The sequence below is a fragment of the Manis pentadactyla genome, chromosome 15 (genome assembly GCF_030020395.1).
Source record: "Manis pentadactyla isolate mManPen7 chromosome 15, mManPen7.hap1, whole genome shotgun sequence".
Classification (NCBI taxonomy): domain Eukaryota; kingdom Metazoa; phylum Chordata; class Mammalia; order Pholidota; family Manidae; genus Manis; species Manis pentadactyla.
In genome coordinates, this window is record NC_080033.1 from 16,674,697 (window position 1) to 16,699,331 (window position 24,635).

The 24,635-nt window shown below is 36.0% G+C and overlaps 2 pseudogenes; both read left to right on the plus strand.

Annotated features, from left to right (window-relative positions):
- The window catches only part of LOC130678903 (zinc finger protein 541-like), a 48,843-nt pseudogene extending 27,868 nt beyond the window's left edge, over positions 1–20,975 (plus strand).
- A 1,925-nt stretch (positions 20,976–22,900) lies between these two features.
- LOC130681017 (regulator of microtubule dynamics protein 2-like) lies at positions 22,901–24,400 on the plus strand (annotated as a pseudogene).
- The last annotated feature ends 235 nt before the right edge of the window (positions 24,401–24,635 follow it).

Here is a 24,635-nt window from a genome sequence, read left to right on the forward strand (position 1 = left end):
TAGTAAATGATGCTTGATTTACTACATATAAAGCAATTTTAGGGAAATAAAATCAAGATAGATTTATAACAAAAGTAGTAGTTCACCGCATGTTTTATTTTATCATTTTTGGTTGTAATACTTTGTATTTTAATTCATATTCAATTTTATTATATGTTTATATTTATATAAATATTCATATAAATACATTTCTTTAATTTGTATTTAATTATTTAAACAATATTATCTTCAATCACATGTCTAAATTTTTGTTAAATTATTAAAAGATATATAATCATTATCTACCTCCAAACCCTGCCCTCACACATTCCCAGTTCCATTTCATCAAATGAATGGCAGTTATATGGATTTCCATATGTAGATTTATTAGGTATATTTATAAAAAATTGTGTTCATATACAAGTAAACATGGTTATATATTCCTTCCCCACCTGATTTTTTTTTTTAACTCAACAGGTATGTACTTTACACAATTTCCCCCTTACTTATTGCATTTTCCATGTGGGCTAGTAATTCCCTAGTTTCTGTGTATAGATTAGGCCTCTCTGCTTAATTCTAGACCCGCATATTTCATCACCTAATTGACATCTTCACTTGGATAAAAAACTGGCATCTCAAAATGAAGCTGTTTAACAATGAGGTCAGGAGGCCTCTCTTTCCACAGTTCTCTCTCTTTCTTCATCTCAGTCAGACAGCTCCATTCTACACGTTCAGGCAAATGACGTCACCTTTGCCCTTTCCCCTTTCTCATACAGGTTCCAACAACGAACCCTATTGGCTCCATTTCCAAATGTATCCGGAAGTCAACTGCGGCTCACCATCTCCATTTGCCAACCGACATTGGTAAAAGCCACCATTTCTCCCCGGGACTGCTGCAGTAACTTTTGATCTGGGTTCCCTTTCTATTTGCCTGAAACCTACTCTAAATACAACAGCCAAATTTACTATTATCACCTGCAAGACCCTGCATGACGTGCACCTCCTATTAGTTCTCAGACCTCCTGTTTTCTGATCTCCTTTCTGTTCACTGCCACAGTCTCATCCGTTTTATTTCTGTTCCTCTAATACACACACCACTCTACTGATTCTCTCCTTAACTGACTTGCTTTACTTCTTTTCTCATACTCACTGAACTCTGTTCCAGTATTTTTAATAATTTAAAAATTGTTCTTTAAATTTCTATGTATTCAAGTCAATGTTAAATAATTATGATTATTTTCTGTATAGTGCTCTAGGTATTGAGGGCTATTTATTTTCTTCCAAGTGTTCCTTTAGCGATATCCCATAAATTCTTAAATACAGTGTTTTTAAATTCATTATATCTATTTTTGAGATTTCCTATTACATTATTTTACATTTGCTCCATGAACCATGACTTATTAAAAAACATAGTATTAAAATTTACAGTTAGCATGACATTTTATTTTCTGGTTTTACTACTGTCATTTTTATTTATCTATGGTCACAGTATAGTTTCTATATTCTCTTGATAGATATTAAAATTTTATCTTTGATCTAATATATGATCAATTTTTATTGTGCTCTAAAAGAAATTATAACATCAATTTTAGAGAAGTTTTATATAATATGCATACTGTATATTTATATATACTATGTATATAAAATTTAATATTTATACAAGATATATACATATACACAAATACATTAATCTATACATAGCAAATTATATGCATATAAGAACCAATTAGCACTGCATTAAGTCATTTTGTTCTGTACTATTATTTTTTCAGTTGATCTCTGAGTGAAAAAACTGAAATTAACTGTTGTTTGATTGTTTCTTCTTTCATATTCTAAATATTTATTTATTATTATATAATACTGTTTTTCTTAACTTTATTTTTACTTTTTTCTGTACAGCTACAGAATTTCATTTATTCATTAAAGTATGTTTTCTTGTACAGATTTTAATTATGTTTTAGGAGAATTTTTCATGTCAGATTTTTCTTTGTAAAGTAATGTGAAGTTAGTTTCCCATTGATTTTAGCCCATTCAAACTTACTTGCTATTCCAATTATGGTTTCATATTGCATCATGTTACATTTACTTTTAAAAAATTGTATTGATTTTTAAGCTGTGTGTTTGCTTAAATTCTTTTTTTATGTAGATTTTCTGATATTTAGGAAAGTTTGCATTTTGTTGTAGTAGCATCTTTATGATAATATCTTAATTTAAAACCATTAGTCTTTTATTAATTCTATATCATGAAAATTATTACTGTATTTTCTCTACTGCTTTGTCTCTTACCTCTTAGCTACATCTGGTTTTAGAAAATAGCATTATTTTTATTACTTAGCTTTGCACTGCCAATGTTAGCTATTTATTTCCAGATAGTTTGGATGAGGCAATTAGTGAACTTATTCTACTTTCTGTCTTTTTTTCTCTCACATTTTCCTTTAACTTAATCATTTAGGCATAGTGAGGTGTATCACTTTTACATTTTTTTCTATCACCTTATAAGTGAAATATATCTTAAACCTTATTCCACAGTTTCATATATTTAGTGCTCACAACCTCATCTTGTACATAGTCTCTTGAGATTTCCCATAGTTAAAGTTCTTGTAGTTTACTTAAGAAGTACTCTTGAGGAAAAAAATTTTTTCAAGTCTTTATGTATGTTCAGGTTTTACAGTTGAGGAGTATTTTTCCTGTATATGAAATCCATAGTATCACTTTCTTCTGAGTATATTATAACTTTGCTGCTCTATTTTCTGGTATACAAATTTAAAGAATTCCGAGGCTAGCTTAATTCCATTTTTCTTCAAAACAGTTTTTATACTTTGGCCTTGCTTCCCAAAGATTTCTTTCTATGTCCTTCCTGGGTTCTTATTGTTCTGCCTTGTGGCTGGAGTAATCCAAATCCCAGAAAGAAACAGGTGACCACTCAGATGGGGCCATGCAAATGAGGAGACTTTAATAAACAGATTATTACAGTAAGTAGATAGATGGTGAAGCACCTAAGGCTGACAAGAGTGGAAAACGCATTATGCCATCTAGACCTGAAAAGAGGGGACTGCTGGAGCCCAGAGGAAACAGCAACACATCTACTGCTGTACCTTTAGTGGAGGAACACAGCATACCAGCATCCTGGCTGGGAGAAAGCTGGGGAACAAATGTCCTGAACGTAACCTTCTCCTGCCCTTCGACCTCCTGTCAGCACTCCCACCAGCCCACTGGCCAATCAACGTGAAGGAGCAAGAGAGAGCTGCTGAGAAGTTCTCAAAGGCCACCTTCCATGTGTACCTAGCAAATTAGAGCAGAGAGAAGCATGTATCAGGAAGAGCAAATAACAAATATCCAACACAAGGTCATTATTCTTAATCAGCTGGTAAATCTTTTCTGCTCTATTTCTTGTTTTTCTTCTGGTATCTTTCCATTCTGTTAATTTCTTTTTAGTATTTATCATACTGAATGAGTTTTCCTGATTGAAGAATGGAAATATGGCCATGTATTGTGTCAAACCACAGGAAACTGCCATCTTGATTAGCTTTAACTGGTAGAATATAAATATAACAGGATTCAACAGATAGAGGCTCATTCATTTCCATGACCCTTTCTCTCAGGTATACATGATACACTTCCACTTCCGGGTTTGCCTAGGCCTTGTCATTCTCGTTGAACTCTTTCTTTTTTAAACTAGATTGGGTCTCTTGGCTTCTGCTGCCACGCTCTCTCCTGTGGCGCTTCAACATGCTATTGCAAGTGAGGGTATATTTGGGCATCTTGAGGTATTCCCTTCCCATTTGTAAATTCTTTTAGTACTTTAGGCCATTGCAAGATATCTCAGAAAGCACTAACAAAAATACACTCCCACTACTGAAATCTCTGTCCAAATTTCTTTACTTCTTTCCATTTCAATTCTGCTTAATTCCAGCTGCTTTTGAAATATTTAGACTTATTTGTTAGTCTGGAGATTATAGTTGTCTTTTGCTTCTCCAAAACTGGAAAATTATTTTTATGGTGCCACATTCCGACCAACATGTAAATATTGCATACAAAGTTATGTGTAATGTCCAAGCTTTAGGGATACAACAAAGTTTGCTAGTGAATCTTACTTATAGTCTGTATAGATAGAAGGATTGGTAGATATTTATTTATTAATATTTATTTACTAATAAATGGATTTATAGAGAGATGGGCAGAATAGACAGTTTATGTTTTTCAGGTCATCATGATTATTGTCACAGCGCTGTATTTTGGCTGAAGATTTGTTCACTTGGGCTGGACCCCCCTGGCTGCACCATTAACCCTGGGTGGGGCTTGCTCTAGTAACTATTGATTGGCATGAGGGTGGACAGGGCTATGTGAGCTAATCTAAGCCAGCCTGGACTGGGGCACCATCTCTGCTTAACAAGCTCATCTTCCTAAAAAGCAAATTAACCCAAACTTTTTTCTTTTTCTTTTTTTTTCCTCCTTTTCCATATTTTTTTCTTTTTGACAATGGCCGAGGCACAAACGCACAACAGAAAACACAAAGAAAAGGTCTTTGAGGTCTTGACTCAGAACTAGCTTTTGCTCATTTATGACCACTGTGTATGTACAAACCAAAAATTAAGGTATAGGAAGTCTGTCCCAGCTATGATGCACAGACATGGAAATACACGGTAAAGGCCATGGACACAAGGAATAATGAACAACTGGAACCAATAATGCAATTACCCAGTAAACTCCCCCTCCTTGCAATGTGCCAATAATAGCTTACCAGAGATTTGAGGCCGACCATGTCTTAGCGACAGAGCTGCAAACGAACACAATTCTACATAGCCGAAACTGACATGCTCTAATATTGTCAATGCATAGTTTTGAAACAACCAGTGGCACAACCATTAATATATCCAGTTACTTCTCTAACCCGAGATCCATCAAGCACCCTAAAATTCTAGTAATATTAATAAACTATAATAATTGTATACTGCAATATTTAAAAATGCAGTAATTGAAAGAACTTTTTATTCATTCTCTGCTTTGCATTAATTGAATAAATCTAAATTTATCAGGGAAGTCCTATAATCAATTTACTTGCTGCTTAATGCAGAGAATAAACTCAGCAATTTAGAGAAATTTTGAGAGAACAAGTGTGTAAAAATTCTTTTAATGCATTTTCCATGAAGGATAAAGTTTTACGCAGTTCTTACAGAGTCAGGTTTAACTGCTAAACTCTGTGGTGTGGTCAGGGTAGGGTACTGTACTTGTCAGTACCTGAGGCCATTTATTAAGGTCTTGTTCAGTCTGCCTATGTTCTATAATTTTGTCAACCAGGACATTGTAAGAAAGTACAACAGCCCCTAAATAGCAGTAAGAGACAAAAAATTTCACTAATGATTCTTTTCCATTAATCCCATAGGAGAGATTTAGTCCTGGTCAGTAAAGATAAAGGAAGCTGTTGTTATTCACTAAAAAGATTAAGGAAGCCTGTGCATGTATGTATGTGTGTATATATATATATGAAATAAGCAAGAAATTGCAATTATGCAAACACTGGCTGTTATAGTAAGGAGTAAAATATGTTAAAGTAGAAGTCTATTAAGACAAGATTTCTCTTAGAAGGTCAAAGATTACACATAGAAGAAACTAAATAAGATCGCATACTATACTTAATCTGGAGAGTTACAGGAGCTCCACTGGTGATGTATAAATAAAATAAAAAATCATGTTACTGTGGAAATTAATCATTGTACTACTTGCAAATTTAAACATTTTTCTTTATATCAACTACCAATGATTGTTTTTCTCCTATTGCAAGTTAACTTATTGTGAACTACATGTTGTGTCACACTGACCACCTAATCAGAATTTTCCTTCTCTCAGAGGCCTTTCCGCTCATATGTGCTTTGATTCACATGCACCTATTACAGGAAGTGAGCTGTGACCCCCTGTGGTCTACACAACATTGTAAAGCTATTGAATTATTGGAATGGAAATCAAAACAGTCTCAAGGGATATACTCAAATAGCTGCCTATTTGTATTTCAAACAATGAAGTTTGGGGCGGTAGCATTCTCTTTTGCATTTTGCTTTACAATTTACTTATGCATTACATATATTCTTTAGCATGAACAGTTCATTCATGATTGAATGGAAGGAGTTCTGTTTCTAGGATAGCTGAGTAAGGTTCTTCCAACTCTGCTGCACAAACACACACATTTCTCCAATAAACAGTAATAACTTACTAAATATTTAGATAAGCTCTTCTTAAAATAATGACAAAGTCCCCAGGGCTGGGGTAAAGTCAAAAAAGTATTAACTGATACTCCTCCATTGGATGATGGCTCTTAACTCTTACATGCCACTTAACCTGACATGCATCTTCTGTCAACTAAGTGGGTCTAATATTCTTTCCAGTTTTAAAATTCCCAAAATGTTGAAACACAAGCAAAACAAATGTAGTCTAGCGCTTCATTTCTACTGTGAAGGCATTACCTCACTCTTAGTAAAGGCATCTTTTACTCCACACCTAGGAAAATCCTCGGCATCCTTTCTGTTACCAGCATGTAATCATCCAGGTACAGCCTTTAGGTCCAACAACTGCAGTAAGTCTTTCTATACTTTCTTCACAGTCCGATCTTTATTTCCAACATTTCACTGATTTTTTTTCTTTCTCCTAAGTAATATCTCCTAAGTAATATTTCTATAATTTTTGCCTTAACTAACCAATGTTTTTGGATTAAAACAACATTAATAATTACATTAAAATTTATCTCATATAAAAGGAAAATTCTTTTTGATAACAATGAAGCTTACTATACTCAAGAAACATTTAATTAACCTGTATTGAGTAGTTTTAAATCTATGGTGAATATTAAGTAACACTTGATCTTGAGCCATGAAATGCTTACTGTGGGTGTCAACTTCACAGTAGAGCAGCTAAGGCAATGTCTGGGCCACAATTAACCTGAATGTAAGCTGTGCGATTAGAAGGCGCTCTGCAGTATTACATGAGCATGGTTACAAGCATTCTGGGGGTTTTCCTTAACCTAATTTTAATTACTGATTCATGTGGCATCAATAATAACTAAATTTCTGCCCCTGTAAGAAATGACACTTAGAATGTGGCTACATATGTTATTTCCAATGAATTTAGCATTTGCTTTACTTTTCAAAGCAATAAACTGTAATTGTGTAATTTATTTTCAAGTACAATAGAGGGGACTTTGCTTTACCTTTTTTGGTTATAGGGGATTTTTGCTTTGAGTTTACTAGTGAAAAGAAAGGTTACAAATGCACTAAAATTTTAATATTTTATTTTAATGGTGGCTGTTTTTATATCAAGGATTCAGAAATAAGATGAAATACAAAGAATACAAACAAGAGAACACTGAAGCATAAACAGGTCATTTGTAAAAGGACAGACATTCCTGTGATTTTTTTTCCCCCACGTTTCTTGAGTTGATTCTGTTTTTATGTACGTGACAGGAAATTCTGGAAGGCAGTAAGCTCCTTTTTCACCAGAGAAGACATCATTTTTTTCTTTTAACATTGACCCTGACCTCTGTGCACAATGAGCTAGACAGTTAAACATTTAGATAAACTCAGTAGCTCATCTTTATAACTCCTCGTCTAACCCACTGCTGCAAACAAGGATTATCTTTAAAATATTAAAGCTATAAGCCCAACAAGACACTATGATGAATTGAGAGTTTGTAATCTATACATACAAATACTGTCTAAGACAGCAAATCAATAAGGTACAACACAGGAATAAACAGGGATGGATCCTTTTTGTCAGGAAGATAATGATGACCATGGAAAGCACAAAGAATATGTACTCAGATAAACACAACCACTGAGTTATCTTCAAAAAAGAGAAAATTTTATCCACATTCCCAAGTAGAAAATTTTGTTTTTGACTACCTAAATATGGGAACCTCTTTGTTTACTATTGTTATTGATAAGGGGTACTGAATGAACATGAAAGCGATTAATCCTTCTCTCATTTTGACCCCTAATAGAGCTTTCTCTCAGACTGTTTACATTCACAATTTGAACAGTGAGATTAAAGCACAAAAACAACTACAATGGGAGAAGTTTCTCAAAGCATATCAGCAAAATCCAAAGGTATAGTGAACTCTCAAGGCTCAATTGCTAGTTTTTTTCTTGACTCAATAAGGACTATCAACTATTTGAAATTGACAGAGTTGTTAGCAATGGTGCATTTCAAGATGATAACACACAGAAATTTTGCTACATCTGAATATGAGTACGCGTTCATATTTCTGTTAAGACATAAAAGCTGACAAGCTAACCACAACCCAAGCTAAGTAAACATCAGATAAGAGTAAAGGAGAAGGTGGCAGTGAGCTTATTTATTAGAATGGATCTGAGCACAGATTCTGGGACACGTACATTCAAACTTCCAGAAGAAAAATCAGAACACAGGTTTTATAGTCATCACATCATCTGTTGTATACATTTGGGATCTAAAAGCCATATCTCCAATGCCTCATCTGAGGACGTACTTTAATTTGGATAAGCTTCAGGACATAAGCTTTTGCCTCTAGAACTACTTATAGGAAGGTTTCAGTTTGGACACATTTCTGATGCAGAACCCTCAAAAACAGATGTTTGATCGATCAATCAATCAAAGAGCTGTAATCATATTTAAACCATACATATCGTTGATACCTTGGGTACAGAAGCATATAGATGTTCATACTTCAGTTCATACAAGGGGTCAGTAAACTATGGAAAAGTGCCTGTTTTTGTAAATAAAGTTTATTGGAACACAGCCATGCTTGTTCATTTCCATGTTATCTATGGCTGCTTTTGTGCTGCAACAGCTGAGTTGAGTAACATACAGACTATATGGGCTGCAAAGCTGAAAATATTTATTATCTGTCCCTTTACAGAAAAAAAGTTTGCTGAACTCTGGTCTATCTGAGTTGTTTAAGCATAATTTGTTTAAGCAAAATATAGATAATTTGTTTTGCCAGATTTTCTCTCAATAATCTATGCTTGAAGTTTTTCTGAGCTACTCAGCAACAAATGAGTCTTTCGACCTAATATTAAGTAAGTGGGTTTCACAACTACACTATTATTGACCATTCCAAATTCTTTTCCAAAGTGTAGTGAAATAAGTCACAGAGAAAAGCCGTTAGAGTCTTCTGGAACTTATATTTGGTCCTATCTTTATAGACTTATGTGACAAAATGTGCTAGATATTCTTTTCGGTTATTAATAACTTTTAATAACTTTTCTTTCAAGAATTTGGGTAATTTCTAATGTCAAGTAGGATCTAGATAGACATGGTCACATTTAGAAATAATGTTAGATCAGGCCTAGCTTAAGCGAAACATCAAACGAACATGGCTGTATTTAAATAAAACTTTATTTACAAAAATAAGTGGTACATTTGATTTTACCTGCAGACCATAGTATGCTGACCCCTATTTTAGGTCTATGGTTGCCAAGGAAATTGGCTATCGGCCTGGTGTTATACAAGATTAACTCCTAATATGTGGGGAAATATGGGAATAAGGGGAACATTAATTTGTATTTATTTGTCTTACCCTTAAAAATTCCAGTTATATATGTACATTATTGTGAAGAATATATTTGTAGAATAATATGATTATAACTTAATTACGTATGCATATACCTATATTGGAAGTGCTTGCTCAATATGATTTTTCGAATGTGGGTATAGGAACCAAAAAATACATTTGTATATAGACAACTACTTCAGGTGATAGGGAATAATTGAATGATTGTAAATTCTTTTAATCAGTGAAATAATACAATCAGATTTGTTTTTTCAGAAGGGTAATTTTGTGAGCTGCATTTTCATTATATTTAATTTCTTTACCGGGAATACAGCTATCATTTTTTTTTTTAATTCCTAAGTTTTCTTAATTTGGTTTCTTATGTCTTTGACTATCTTAGTTTTATCAAATATAATGTTTCCTGATAGTTGTCCCAAATTGAAGCCACAAAAAGCACCAGCATTATGGAAAGTAATAATAACAAAAAGTTATGAAGAATTTAATAAGTTGATGAGATCTTACTGCACCAAAATAATTCAGTGCAATTTTTGGTTTTGCTTGGAGGAAACAGTGAAACCACTCTGGAGGGCAAGTCCAATCCTCATGACATAAGGAGTGAAGTAATTAAATGGTGAAGTCTCTGAATCACTGCCAAAGGAATATTAAAAGGAGTTAACATAGAACATGTGATTTACTATAATAGAGAAAATGCATTTTTAAAATTTAGCTAAATCAGGAATTCTTCTGACCAGAAAGAATGGAATGCTCATTTCAGAATTAATATAGTAAAAAGACAACAGGAAAGAGCTCATCAGGCTGAAAGAACAGTTGCAAGACCAAGAACACAGACAAATCCATCATGGTTTTAACAAAAGAGGGTATAATTTCTACAAAATAATGGAAGGGAAAAGCTACAGACATCTGTTGGGGAAGGGTTGTTTTCAAAAGAAAAAAAATCAAGCATTCACATTTTTCCTAGTGTTTGAATTTAAAAGAAATAACCAAATCCTAGTACAGACAAGCTTCAGAAAGATAGTAGATGCTGAACAAAACCAGAGAAAAGTGGAAACCAGATAGAATGACAACAGATGCTAACCTCTTGGTCATCAAGTAGGGTGCTTGAAAAATACAATATTCTCATGGGTGACCCATTCTGAACTCTGACTTAAATATCACCACCACTGCATCTCAGGTTCTCGCCCCTGTGATCCCATCCTCAGTATCAGTATAACCAAAATTATGGCAACCAAAAATGTGACTATCCATTTCTATTCTTCTTGTTCATTTGCTCAGTGTCCCTCTGTGATAATCTTTATACCTCATTTAGAACTCAAATTAAGTAACTCTAATAAATTATATTATCAATTATTTTTCTCCATATTAGACTGTGCTTGTGGAATCATCACTATAATCACTCTTTTGTACAACTACTCAAATCTTACCAAAAAACAGCAGATTATCCATCAAGATTTTATTAACTCACTATTTGTATGTATAATGGCTGCAACACCACAGTCTGCTAGTTTATGCTAAATTGTGTTCAGGAATGGACAGTGAATAGTGGTGGACAGCTTCCTGGAGGCAGTTTAGTTTGATCTAGGACTTCAGAATGTATAGAAGCTAGATGGATGGTAAAGAATCTGTAGGAGGGAGGCTCTGATGAGAATAAATGAAAGAACTAAAATACGAGTTTAGGCCTCAGAGATAAATACAAGAGATTAAGATTAGGAAAAATCCTAACAATACTTTAAAAATATACAGGTCATCTTTGCATATACCCAGTGTAAGTTTACAAAAATTTACAACATAGATTGTTGGGCAGGACACACATTGAGCAGTCATCTATTTTTTAGGATGCATTCTCAGTCAAATAATAATGCTTTTCATGAGTAGTGAGAGAATTATTTTTCAACAAAAAACCCTCTAAATTTTACATGCTTGATTATGTTTAGTTTCTTAAGCATTAATTTATACATACATGTGAAAATTATAAAATTAATTAAGTTAAATGTTTAGTATTTGATAAAGTCTCTTTATATAATGTCATACCCAATCATGTTTATGGCTCTAATATATTTAGCATGACATGGTAAACCAGATTAAAAGCACAAAGGCTACTTACTGAGCTCAGTCAGAATTTTCCCCACAATCTGCATTTATTACAGACTTTCATTTGCAACTTGGTATAAATTAAAATCTAGGAGTATATATTAAAGACAATTAATCATGCCATATTAGTGGTTTCCTATATCTTGATCTATGACAGCCATCTCCTGCATTCATAATATCTGTGTGACATGTCAGGAGCTGAAAATTAATTTCAAACATTGGAGCAAAATTCAAGAATTTTACAGCTATGTATCAGAAAAAATTCTTTTTTAATAATGAACAAACAACATTTGCACTTAAGAAATAGAGTAATGGCAGGAAATGTTTTAGATTTTCCTTCTAATGTCCACAAACAGACAACATATTTATAGAACACAGTAAGAATAATGGATCAATGTATATAAGCCTTTATTTAGGAAAAAAAAGTTAAAGAGTTTGACCAGAATGTTTACTTCAAACAAGTATTTTATACCATAAAGTGTATATGAAAGAAAGATGAACCCACCTATGAATCAAAAGCCATACATTAAGTTCTAGAAAAGCTGTAATTTCATTATTCTCTATGTCACCAAGGACTAACTATTGCCTGGGAACTGAGAAGAGAAGAGGTATAAAGAGAGACAAAGTTAACTTCAGGTGAAACTGATTCTGTATCTAGCTGGGTAGTTTATTAATGGTTATTGCAGAGATGGCTGTCTATATATAAACAAGTTTATAGTCTTTCATTAATTTATTATGAATAAGCATGTGTTGACCTAACTAGTCAAATCTGTCAGAATATATAATCTGTTATGTTTACATAATGTGCATATAGAGTATCAGACTCATTGAACCTGTTCTTAAGAGGCAAGGGAGCCAAGCCAAGGTTTGGATCAAGGGTCATAGCTCACATACAAATGCACGGGTACAAGTCCACACACATGCACACACACACACACAATGTTAGATCAGGCCTAGCTTAAGCAAAACATCAAATGTGCATGGCTGTATTAAAATAAAACTTTATTTACAAAAGTAAGTGGTACATTTGATTTTGCCTGCAGACCATAGTATGCTGACCCCTATTTTAGGTCTATGGTTGCCAAGAAAACTGGCTATCGGCCTGGCATTATGCAAGATTAACTCCTAATATGTGGGGAAACACAACATTTTTGAGTCCATCAATAAATAATAATCTAGATTACAGGAAAATTAGAAATACAATAAAAAGCTTTAAAAATATGGTCATTGAAAAAGAACACAGAATAAATTGAAGTATACAAAGCTTTTCTGACATGAAAAAGAAATAAAGATTTTCATCAGAAATAGGTCACGATTTTTCTAACATAATTAAGGTAATAAAACCTATGATTCTAATGAACTTGAAAAATTACAGTAAAATCATACTTGCCCCCAAATTTCAAAATAAAAATGCATACAAATGAATACACTTGGGGACTGATCCTACCCAGTGGTGTAGAAAAAGTCTGAACCCACCTCATCCCACATACACACCAATTTCACACTTATACACAGAGTAATTTATCCTAAGGAAGGAATGAGGCCTGAATGAACACCTACTGCACAATAAGGGAATAAAAAAAAGACCACATAAAAAATCCAGGTGAGATGGAGACATCGTAGCAGAGGAAGCCCCGCCTCCAGCCCAGCTCTGTGTTAGGAAAGGATATCGCTGAGGGACTGGAGCACAGAATAGCCTTCTCTGGGGAATGGAATAAAAGCCACAGTTTGTGGGTCAAAGAACAACCATACCATCAATGTAAGAAACCGTTTTTAGAACTAATGCACCCACCAAACACCGGGGGACCTGCTAGAACTTGCTCTGGGACTACAGGTGCTAGGGCACACCCTCATTTATGTTCCTCCACACATTGTTACTGCAGAAGGGGCAGGGTGAGTACCAGTGTTTACATTTCCTCCCCATATTGCTGGTGCAGACTGAAGCAGCATGAGTGATACTGTTTACGTCCTAAACCCACATTGACAGTGCAGGTGGGAGCAGGGTGAGTACCATTGTTTACATTCCCCCTCATGTAGCTGGTGTAGACTGCAGTAGACTGAGTGATATTGTGTATGTTCCACACCCATACTGACAATGCAGAAGGAGCAGGGTGAGAACATCATTTATGTTCCCCATGCATATTAATAAAAATATGTCACTGGCAAAAGCAAACACATAGCAAAGGCTGTAGATCAATCACTTAAAAGCTAGTGTGCAGATAAAAGACAATAGTAGTAAAATCAGTCACTTCTAAAAATTAGTCAACAGAATCACTAAATAAAAAGGAACAAAAGAAGATGTCATATACATAAAATGTGGAGCAGGCAAAGTAAAAGGGGACTGATGTTAGAATGTGTTCCCATCTAAGTTACCATCAACTTAACTTAAACCCTGTGTCAAACCAGAAGCCTACAATAGATAAATAAAAAAAGAAAGAAAAGGAATCTACGGATAACACTAAAGAAAGTTATCACACACAAAGGAAAAGAGAATAAGAAGAATGGATTAGAGAAGATTGGCAAAACAACTATAAAACATTTAACAAAATAGTAAAAGTCTATCAAAAATCACTTTCAATGTAAATGGATGAAATGCTCCAATCAAAAGACAAAGGGTGATTGAATGGATAGAAGAACAGGACCTTCAACATGCTGTCTACAAAAGACACACTTCATACCTAAAAACACACAGACTGACGTTAAAGGGATGCAAAAAGATATTCTATGCAAGTAGAAATTAAAATAAAGCTGGAGTAGCAGTACTTACATAGAACAAAACAGACTTTAAAACAGGACTATAACGAGACAAAAAGGACATTATATAATGATTAAGGGCTCAATCTAGAAAGAAGACATAACAATTGTAAATATCTACACACCCAACAGAGGAGCATCTAAATATATCAGGCAAATATTAACATGTATAAAAAGAGAAATTCATAGTAATAATAACAGTAGGAGAGCTTTACACCCATTTACAGTAATGGCAAGATTATTTAGAAGAAAATCAATAAGTAAAGGGTGGCTTAAAATGACACATTAGAGCAAATGAGCTTAACAGATGTATACAAAACATTATATCCCCAAAACTGCAGAGTACATATCCTTTTGAAGTGCACATGGAACATTTTCCAGGATAGATCACGTTAAGCCACAAAAAAAGTTTCAAAATTTAAGACCGAAACCATATCAAACAACTTTTCTGACCACATGGTATAAAACTGGAAATCAATTACAAAGAAAAAAACTGGAAAAATCACACACACATGGAAACTAAAAAACATGCTACTAAACAACCAATGGATCAATGAAGAAATCAAAAGAGGGAATAAAAAGAAATACTTGGAAAATAATGAACATAGAAAGACAATTCAAAATCTTTGGGATAAAGCAAAACCAGTTCTAAGAAAGAAGTTAATACCATTACAGGCCTATCTCAAGTGAACAATCTAATCCTACACTTAAAAGAGGTAGAAAAAAAGAACAAAATGCCCCAAGTTAAGAGGAATAAGAAAATAATAAATATCAGAGTGGAAATAAATGAAATAGAGACTAAAAAAAATATATATATACAGCAGGTCAATGAAACTAAGGGTTATTTCTTTGAAAAGATAAACAAAATGATTAAACCTTTATCTAGACTTATCAAGAAAAAAAGAAAGGGGTCTCATAAATGACATCAGAAATGAAATAGAAGTTACAATTGACACCACGACAGCTTAAGAGATTACTCTGAAAAATTATATGCCAACAAACTGGAAAACCTAGAAGAAATGGGTAAATACCCAGAAACATACAATCTTTCAGGACTGAACTAGGAAAAAATAGAATATCTGAATGGACTCATTACTAGTAATAAAATGAATCAGTAATAAAAAAAATTTCCCAACCAACAAAAAGCCAGAACCAGACGGCTTCATAGGAGAATACAACCAAACATTCAAAGAAAAATTAATACCTATCACCAAACTATGCCAAACAATTGAAGAGGAAGGAAAGCTTCCAAATTCATTCTAAGAGGCCAGTATCACCTTCATACCAAAATCAAAGACAATACAGGAAAAAAGGAAAATACATACTAATATCCCTGATGAACATACACGCAAAAGCCTCAACAAAATGTTGGCAAACCTTATTAAAAAATACATTGACAGGATCATCCAGCGTGACCAAGGAGGACTTATTCCAGGCATGCAAAGATGGTTCATATCCACAAATCAATTAATGTGATGCACTGCATTAAAAAAAAGGATAAAAGCCATATGATCATCTCAGTAAACGCTGAAAAAGCATTTGGCAAAATTCAGTTATCTATTCCTCATAAATACTCTCAACAAAGTGGATATAGAGGGAATATATCTTAACATAACAGAGGCCATATATGACAAATGCACAGCTAACATCATATTCAATGGCAGAAAGCTAATAACTTTTCCTCTAAGATAGGGAATTAGACAAGGATGCCCACTTTCACTACTTGTATTCAATATATTACTGTAAGTCCTATCCATAGCAACCAGACAAGAAAAGGAAATAAAAGGCAACCAAATTGCTGAGGAAGAAGTAAAATCATCACTTTCTGCAGATGACATGATACTATATATACAGGAAACCCCCAAAACTACATCAAGAACAACTAGAATTAATAACTGAATTCAGTAAAGTCACAGGATACAGAATAAGTATACAAAATATGTTGTATTTCTATAAACAAGTAACAAACTAACAGAAAGAAAAGGTAAGAAAACAATCCAATTTATAATTGCATCAGAAAGTATAAAATACTTCAGAATATATATAACCAAGGAAGTAAAAGGCCTGTGCTCTAAAAACTATAAGGCAACTTAGGAAAGAAATTGAAAACAACACAAGTACATGGAAAAATATCCCAAGCTCATGGACAGGAAGAATTAATATTGTTAAAATGGCCATACTGTCCAGAGTGACCTACATATTCAATGCAATCCCTGTCAAAATACCAATGGCATTTTTTCACAGAATTAGAGCAAATGATCCTAAAATTTGTATGGAACCACAAAAGGCCCTGAATAGCCACAGCAATCTTGAGAAAAAAAGAACGAACCTGGTAGTTTCACGCTCTCTGACTTCGAACTATACTATGAAGCTACATTATGAGTATGATGTTAGCTAGGGTTTATTGCATTTGGTCTTTATTATGTTAATGTATGCTCCCTAAATACACATTTTATTTGAGAGTTTTTTTTTAAAGGGTCAGGGTTTAAAAGGAAGTTTTTAATTTTATTTTGCTTCCCATGTTTTAATGCATAACACAGTGTAACACTAATACAAGAAGGAAGGACAAGGAAATACAACAGGGAGAGAACACTGTGGTAGAGGTGACAGAAAGTTTTCACCCAGCCTGAGAACCTAAACTGAAATCCAGGTCTTCCAGCTGGAGAACGGGAATGCCATTTCATCTTTCATCATCCTGTTTTTGTCTCTGGCCGGCCAAGTAGCTGGGGAGTAAGGCGTTAGAAACTTGTCTTGCTGTACTCTAAATGCCACCCCTTCTCTTTGCTTTGCTTTAAGGCAGTTTAGTTTGCATTTTGTTCTTTACCTTCTTGCAATCATAAAAAGACTATACAGATATTGCTATTACAGTTTCATAATCAAGTAGAGGAGGAAAATAGCAAAAATTCTCAAAGATGGATTACCTTAGGAAAGAGAGCGTGAAGAATATTTTAAACAGGGATGAGAAAATGGAGATTTAATTGTTGGGAACTACTTCCTGCCCAAGTAACCACTTGTACGTAAAAATGCTCAAGCCCATAATATAGATGCCACTGAGACGGTCGAATGAGGTATAGGTCTTCAACAACCATTTTCCTCCTATGAGTAGCATACGGTTCATTTGCATATGCAATGACCAACATCTGAACATAGCATATGCCTCTTAAACCTGAGGTGTATTAGAGGAGTTTGATATCTGTTGCTCTTAATGAAGAGATGCCTCTCTCATTCAGATTATCAGGTAGACGTGAAAACAAATACTTTCATTGGCAGACTCCCCAGGAAAAATTCTAGCAAGATGAAAAAATCCAGGCCATCAAGTCATACTTCATCACTAATGTTATTTTTTCCTCATCTGAATGCATATGGGAAGAGCTAAGAGCTTTTCATCAGTATTTAGGTAGGCCTTTGCATTTAAAATGTTTCTCCATAATGCAAGTACCATTTAGAATGCACCTATTTTAATTATCTACATGTGTTATGCAAGACAAACAGGTAAAATGCCTTTTTTCTCTAAAGGATAAAATCCTTTAGGCTTTTAAAAAGTGACTCAACTAACTGAAAGACTACTAAAATTACCCTACACACACACACACACACACACACACACACACACACACACACACACACATGCATGCGCACACACATACACACATGCAAACAAACAAAATCAGAAGTTCTTGCTTTCCAAGGTGCTCACAGGGAATAATTAATCACTTTATATATTGTTATTTGAGGAGAGTTTTTTTTTTCTATTATATCTTTCATACATGTTACCTGTGTACTTGCTCCCTGCCTACCCTCAACTGCCATGTGAAGATTATGAAACAAAATTATGGTTCATGGAAATCAGTCAATAATGTGCCAATTGTTTTTATATTTACTGAATGTGTGGATTCACCCCCTCTATCTTGTGTGTACAGGCTCTCAATACAGTATCTATTTTCATGTGACTCTTTGTAGTTTGCAAATAAACAGGATGAGTTCACAATCTAACAAAGCAAAGAAAATCCACCAACAGGAAAGCAAGTCCAATCCTAGGAGAATTTGGGTAAAAACGAAAAGCTCTGTATTAAAATGATTGAGAAATACTTGAATTGAACATGTTAAATCGTGCTCTAATTTTTTAGGATGTTGGGAAACGGGAGAAGGAAAACCAAGATAGAAGGTGATGGGCTGTCACTGTGCCCTTCATACTTAAAACCTTCCTAAATTACTGAGAATGTGGTCCCAGACAATCAGGCTTAGGACTTTTTTTTTTTCCCTTTCTTTCTTTTTCTTCTTTCTGCTTTTTTTTTCGTTTTTACCCTGTTTGTTGCTCAACCTGGCCGCAAACAAACGCCACCACCCGCATGTGGGCAACAGCTCCAAGGAGCTGGCGGTGGTTGCCTGCATTGAGCTCCCTGCCAGCGCCTTCTGGCTGGACACCGTGTGCCAAAGAGCGCCCAGGGAAGCAGACAGCACTAGTGGGGACCCCACCGATGTCATGGATGCACATGCATGTTCATCATCTGACCGGAAAGGGAGAGAGAGAGAGCAAGGGCCTGCGGATCCCGGCTGGGGAGCCGCCGCCATGGAGCCGGCAGCGCTCGGTGGGCGCACAGGTGTCTCAGGCCGTGGCGCCAGGCGCGCTCGCGGCCGCACCCCGGGTCAGCACCATCCCCGGCGCTCTGAATGCCGGGCTTGCAGCCGAGCCTGGGACACCCGCAGCCCGAGCCGTGGGAGGAAAAGGCTGAAGGGGGCGGGCGGGGCGGGGAGCACGCATCCCTTCGTCCCGGGTTTCTCCTCCCGCGCTCTTGGGGTCGGACCCTGCGCGGGGCTCGTGCACCGCCCCCCAGGGCGGTCCCCGCCCCGCTCCTCGCCCTCCCCACCCGCGCCTCCCCTCCCCGTCCCCCGCCCGGCGGCAGCGCGGCGGCCGCGGAGCCGGCGATGGGCAGAGCGCGCGCGCCGCCCGGCAGCTGCGGACCCACCGCGCTCCCGGCCCGCCGCGCCCCGAGCCCCGCCGCCGCGGCCGCCGCCCGGCGCCCCCCGGACCGCGCCTCCCCCGCCGCCGGCCCTGCCCGTCGCTTCTTGAGAGTTTTTATTATGAGCAGATAGTGAATTTTGTCAAATGCTTTTTAAGCACATATTGAGATAATCATATGGTTATTATCCTTTTTTTCTATGAATGTGGTATATCACATTGATTTGTGGATACTGTACCAACCTTGCATCCCTGGAATAAATCGTACTTCATCATGATGGATGATCCTTTTGATATATTTTTGAATTTAGTTTGCTAATACTTTGTTGAAGATTTTTGTATCTATGTCATCAGGAATGTTGGTCTTTAATTTTTTTATATTGTCTTTGGTTTGTCGTGAGAGTGATGTTGGCCTCATAGAATGGATTTGGAAGTATCCCCTCCTCCTCTGGGAATTTACGTTGAAGGAAACAAAATCACTAATTCCAAAGTTATAAGTATCCCTATATTTATACTAGCATTATTAACAATAGCCAAAATATGGAAGCAACCTAAGTGTCCGTTTATAGATGAATGGATAAAGATATGGTACATGTATACAATGGAATATTATTAAGCCATAAGAATTAATGAAATCTTGCCTTTTGAAACATCATGGGTGGACTTAGCATTATCCTAAGTGAAATAAGTCAGACAGAGAAAGACAAATACCACATGATTTCACTTATATGTGGAATCTAAAAAAAGAAAACAAACAGAAAAGCAGAAATAAAATAGACTCATACATGAAAAACAGATTGGTGGTTGCCATGTGGGATGGGATTTGAGGGGTTGGTGAAATAGTTGTTCGGGATAAAATTTAGTGAGAATGTTTGATATGTTGATCTGTGTCATGGGCACTTAAGTGCAAATACATGTCAAAATTCACTGGGTTGTACACTAAGATTTATGGATTTTATTATATGGAACTCAATAAAAATAATCTACCCCCCACAAAAATTTGAAAAACTTGACTCCTATTAGACTTTGCTCTTTCAATATAAATGTTGAAAGATACTGGTTTTGAGAAACTTAGTTTGAGAAAATTTGTTCATAAACCAAGAATTCTATTCTCATTCTCATATAGTTTATATTAAAGGCCAATGGGAATCCATTATTAAATTTGTAGGGAATAAGAATCAATATGCATAGTCTTGTATGAATATGAATATATTTTATAATTATATCAGATATAAATGTAGACATAAGAATAAATACGTTTGCATACAAATATAATCAAGCTATAAGAAAGATGAAATAACACTGAAAAATCCTAGTAAAGACAAAGATTACATGAGAAATGAGTATCAAGTATACAAAAATATAAATCTTTTGGAGTAGGTGGTATTCGTCCCTGTGGCAGAAATTGAGGAAAATAGAGCAAAAATAATTCTTTTAACATTGTATCATTAAAAATTATTCTCTGCTACGGGGGCGCAGTGCCGGGCGGTGCCAGTGGGCAGGGTCCTCTCCCAGCGCCGGGGTCCCTCCCGCCCGGCCGCCCGCCGGGCGCTCGCTGCGGGGCCGCGGCTTGCGGAGGCGGGGGGCGGTGCGGGCGCCGGCGGCGGCGGCGGCGGCGGCGGGGCCCTGCCCGCGAGCGGCGCGGGGACAAGATGAAGTACCAGAAGTACCTGACGGTGCTGCAGCTGGCCATCGGCGTCACCCCCTCCAACCGCGGCAGCCTCCTGCCGCTCAAGAGGAAGCTGTGGGTAACGCCATCCTCTGAAAATCCCAATGGTGCTACTTCTAGTGTCAGCCAAGGAAAACCTTCTTTAAGAAGAATAAAAGGGAGACTACACAGAAGCAAAAGCCTTGACAGCATCGAATCCTGTGAATTCACTGTTACCAACCAGAATGCTTTGTTAACTGGTATCCATATGCTACATTCGTAAGAAGTGGTTCATAATGATGATTCTGATTCAAAGACGAAGATAAAGAAATGCTTCCTGAACTCTACAACAAAAATTGAATTGAGTTCACTGCAGTATTAACATAAATTTCATGCAAAACCACAAATCCGCATGTTAATATAAGTAGAGATCTAAGTATTTGATTAACCCCAAACACTCACCTTCCTGGTAATGACAGAAAATGGTTACTTTGATATTATTAGGACAGACACAATTCAGTTAATGCTGGCGCTTTCTGTCTAGTCTAAGTAATTAACATAAGTGGTCATATTTTTTTTTCCGGGCCAAGTGACAGGTTTTCCCTATGGGGACGTGGTAAATTTATGCATGTTTTTCGAGGAACACTGGTTCTTCCAGGCCCCAGTGGCCTTTCCTGTTAATAGTATCTAGTTTATCAGAGATACTGAGAGCAATGCTATAAAGGAAATACTGGAATTTTCTTTGCTCTAAGAAAGTTTTGTTCAGATTTATGTAGTGTAAGGTTCAGGGGCAAATAATAGATATTTAAGATTCTTAGTAACCCAGATGTGATCATTTCTTCCCTTTGAGCTCTGAAAAATCCTGAATTATAAAAGTGCCATTGACTGCTGTTTCAAAAAGCTGTGTGAAGTATGAAACTAAAGGCTGTGTTTATGGAGGATGTGACTTCTGTATCTTTTACCTATAACTGATGAAAACAAAGGGTCAGTAAACATGGACCCTCTTTTGTTACTTAAAAAACTTTTTAGTTTCAGTAATTATTTTTACTAAAGTAATTTTACTCAATTCTTTTACTTACAAGTGTGCTTGACTGCATTTATGACATGTAATGGTGAAATGCGACCTGTCAGAAGACATTTAAGCAGTAACTGAGAAAAAGAGTAAAAAGGCAGTAATACTTGCTAAGTAGACATAACCATTAATGGACTGAAGAAAATGTAAGTATAGTTTAAAATAGAGGGAATTGCTTTTCAAAGGTGAAACACTGAATTGAGAAACAAACATGAATTATTTGTTGAAATATAAAAATGAAAATTAAAAGTTAAAAAAATATATTATTCTCTGCTACTATTAACCCACATTAAATTAACAGTTTCAGAAAGAGAGAGATAAAGCAAGAACACACCAATTTCTTCATCTTAAATAGCAGGAGATGAAAAATATCTTTTTTGCCTTTATTCACTAAAAGAAATCCTAACCCAAGATAATAGACATAGACCACACATACGGGATATGCCATCCAATGATTTAAATTTGCTATTAGGAGCAGTAATGTAGTCTAGTGGCTAAGAATACAGACTTTGGAGGCAGACAACCTGAGTAGGCAAACCTGGTCTAATGTTTGCAGGTGTTTGACTTTGTTTTAAAACTCTGAGCTTTAGTTCCTCATTTATAAAAGAGATATTATAATATATCCATCCACAGGGTCATGATAATGATTACGTTATCTTAAATGAGAAAAGCTTTTAGAAGTACCAGCACATGGAAACATTGTGTGTTTAATTCCTATTGTTATTGATAAAAGAAGCAAAGGATATCAAATTATCTTACTGACAAGAGAGAAATTTAAACAAACGAGATGTTAAAAGTCAAGAGTTTTGGAAATTATATGTAGATTTAAACAGGAAAAAAAGGAAAAAAACAGGAGGCGGGAGCCGCGGAGCGGGTGGCCGCGGGCTCCGCCCCCAGCGGCTCTGCCCTCTGGGTCAGGACGCGGCGGCCGTGGTGCCGGACCTCGGGACCCGCGGGCTCGGGGACCACTGCCGCCCGCCGCTTCCCTTGCGCCCGCCTCGCCCGCAGGTCCCCGGTCCCCAGCCACGAACTACAGGGAAACCACAGCGAGCACAGTAACAAAAAACAAGAAATGCCTCATTCCACCAACAAAGAGCTGATCCTTGGCATCACGGTGGGAACTACTGGAATCAGCTTGCTGCTTCTGTGGTACTACAAGGTTCGCAAACCAAGGACAGCAATGAATTTACCTCAGTTTCTTTCTCTGGGTAATACATTTGATTCGATGACTTTGCAAGATGAACATGGCCAAGGAACAGCAACCATCTTTCAAGGAAGGCAACTTCAGATATTGGAGAAGTTAAATGAATTACTGACAAATACGGAAGAACTCAAAAAGGAGATCAGAGTTCTTAAAGAAGCCATCCCAAAGCTGGAGGAATATTTTCAAGGTGAACTTGGAGGAAAGGTAACTGTCCATAAGATAAGTCCTCAGCACAGAGCTAGAAAAAGAAGACTTGCCATGGCTCAACATTCAGCAGCAAGTAATAGTTCAGAGGAAGCAGAAAGTGAAGGAGGGTATATTACAGCTAATACTGACACAGAAGAACAGAGTTTCCCAGTCTCTAAAGCATTTAACACACGTGTGCAAGACTTAAATTTAGATGTCCTTCTTCAGAAAGCAGATAACTTACGTATGAACGAGTCGAGCAAGACGGAGAGTTTTGAACTACTTTGTGACCACAAAGAAAAGTTTAGAGATGAAATAGAGTTTATTTGGCGGTTTGCTCGTGCTTATGGAGACATGTATGAGCTATCTACAAATACTCAAGAAAAGAAACATTATGCTAATATTGGAAAGACATGAGGTGAAAAAGCTATAACTAGAGCACCCATGAACGGATATTGTCATCTGTGGTATGCTGTTTTGTGTGGCTATATGTCTGAGTTTGAAGGCTTACAAAACAAAATCAACTATGGACATCGCTTCAAGGAACATCTAGATAAAGCAATTGAATTTTTACCTGAAGAATCCTTTTTGTATTACCTGAAGGGAAGATACTCTTATACTGTCTCAAAACTGAGCTGGATTGAAAAAAAATGGCTGCTACTCTGTTTGGAAAAATACCATCCTCAACTATACAAGCAGCTTTACAAAATTTCCTTAAGGTTGAAGAACTACACCCTGGTTTTTCTATATCCAATTACACGTTTTTGGCCTAGTGTTATGTCAATCTTGAGCAAATCAACGATGCTGAGAAGTTCTGTAATCTGGCAGTGTTGCTTCCATGTGTAACCAAAGAGGATAAAGATGCACAGAAAGAAGTGAAAAAAATAAGTACTTCCTTGAAAAGATAAATAAAAGAACTTACTCTTCAACAAATCAGATGTGGTCTATCTACTAAGATTCCAACTTAAACTAATCAAGTTGTGCTTTTTGTTTTGTTTTATTTTTGATGTAAGGGTAATGTACTCAGATTTGAAGGTAAAACCATGTTTCTGCAGAACGCATTCCACTTGTAGCACTAGAGAACTAACTTTGTTACTTGGAGAAATCTATTCCCTATAATATCAGTACAAAATGATCTTTAAACATGTATGCTTTATATTTTTCCTATCAATAAACTATAGTCTTTAGAATATTTCTTCAAATAAA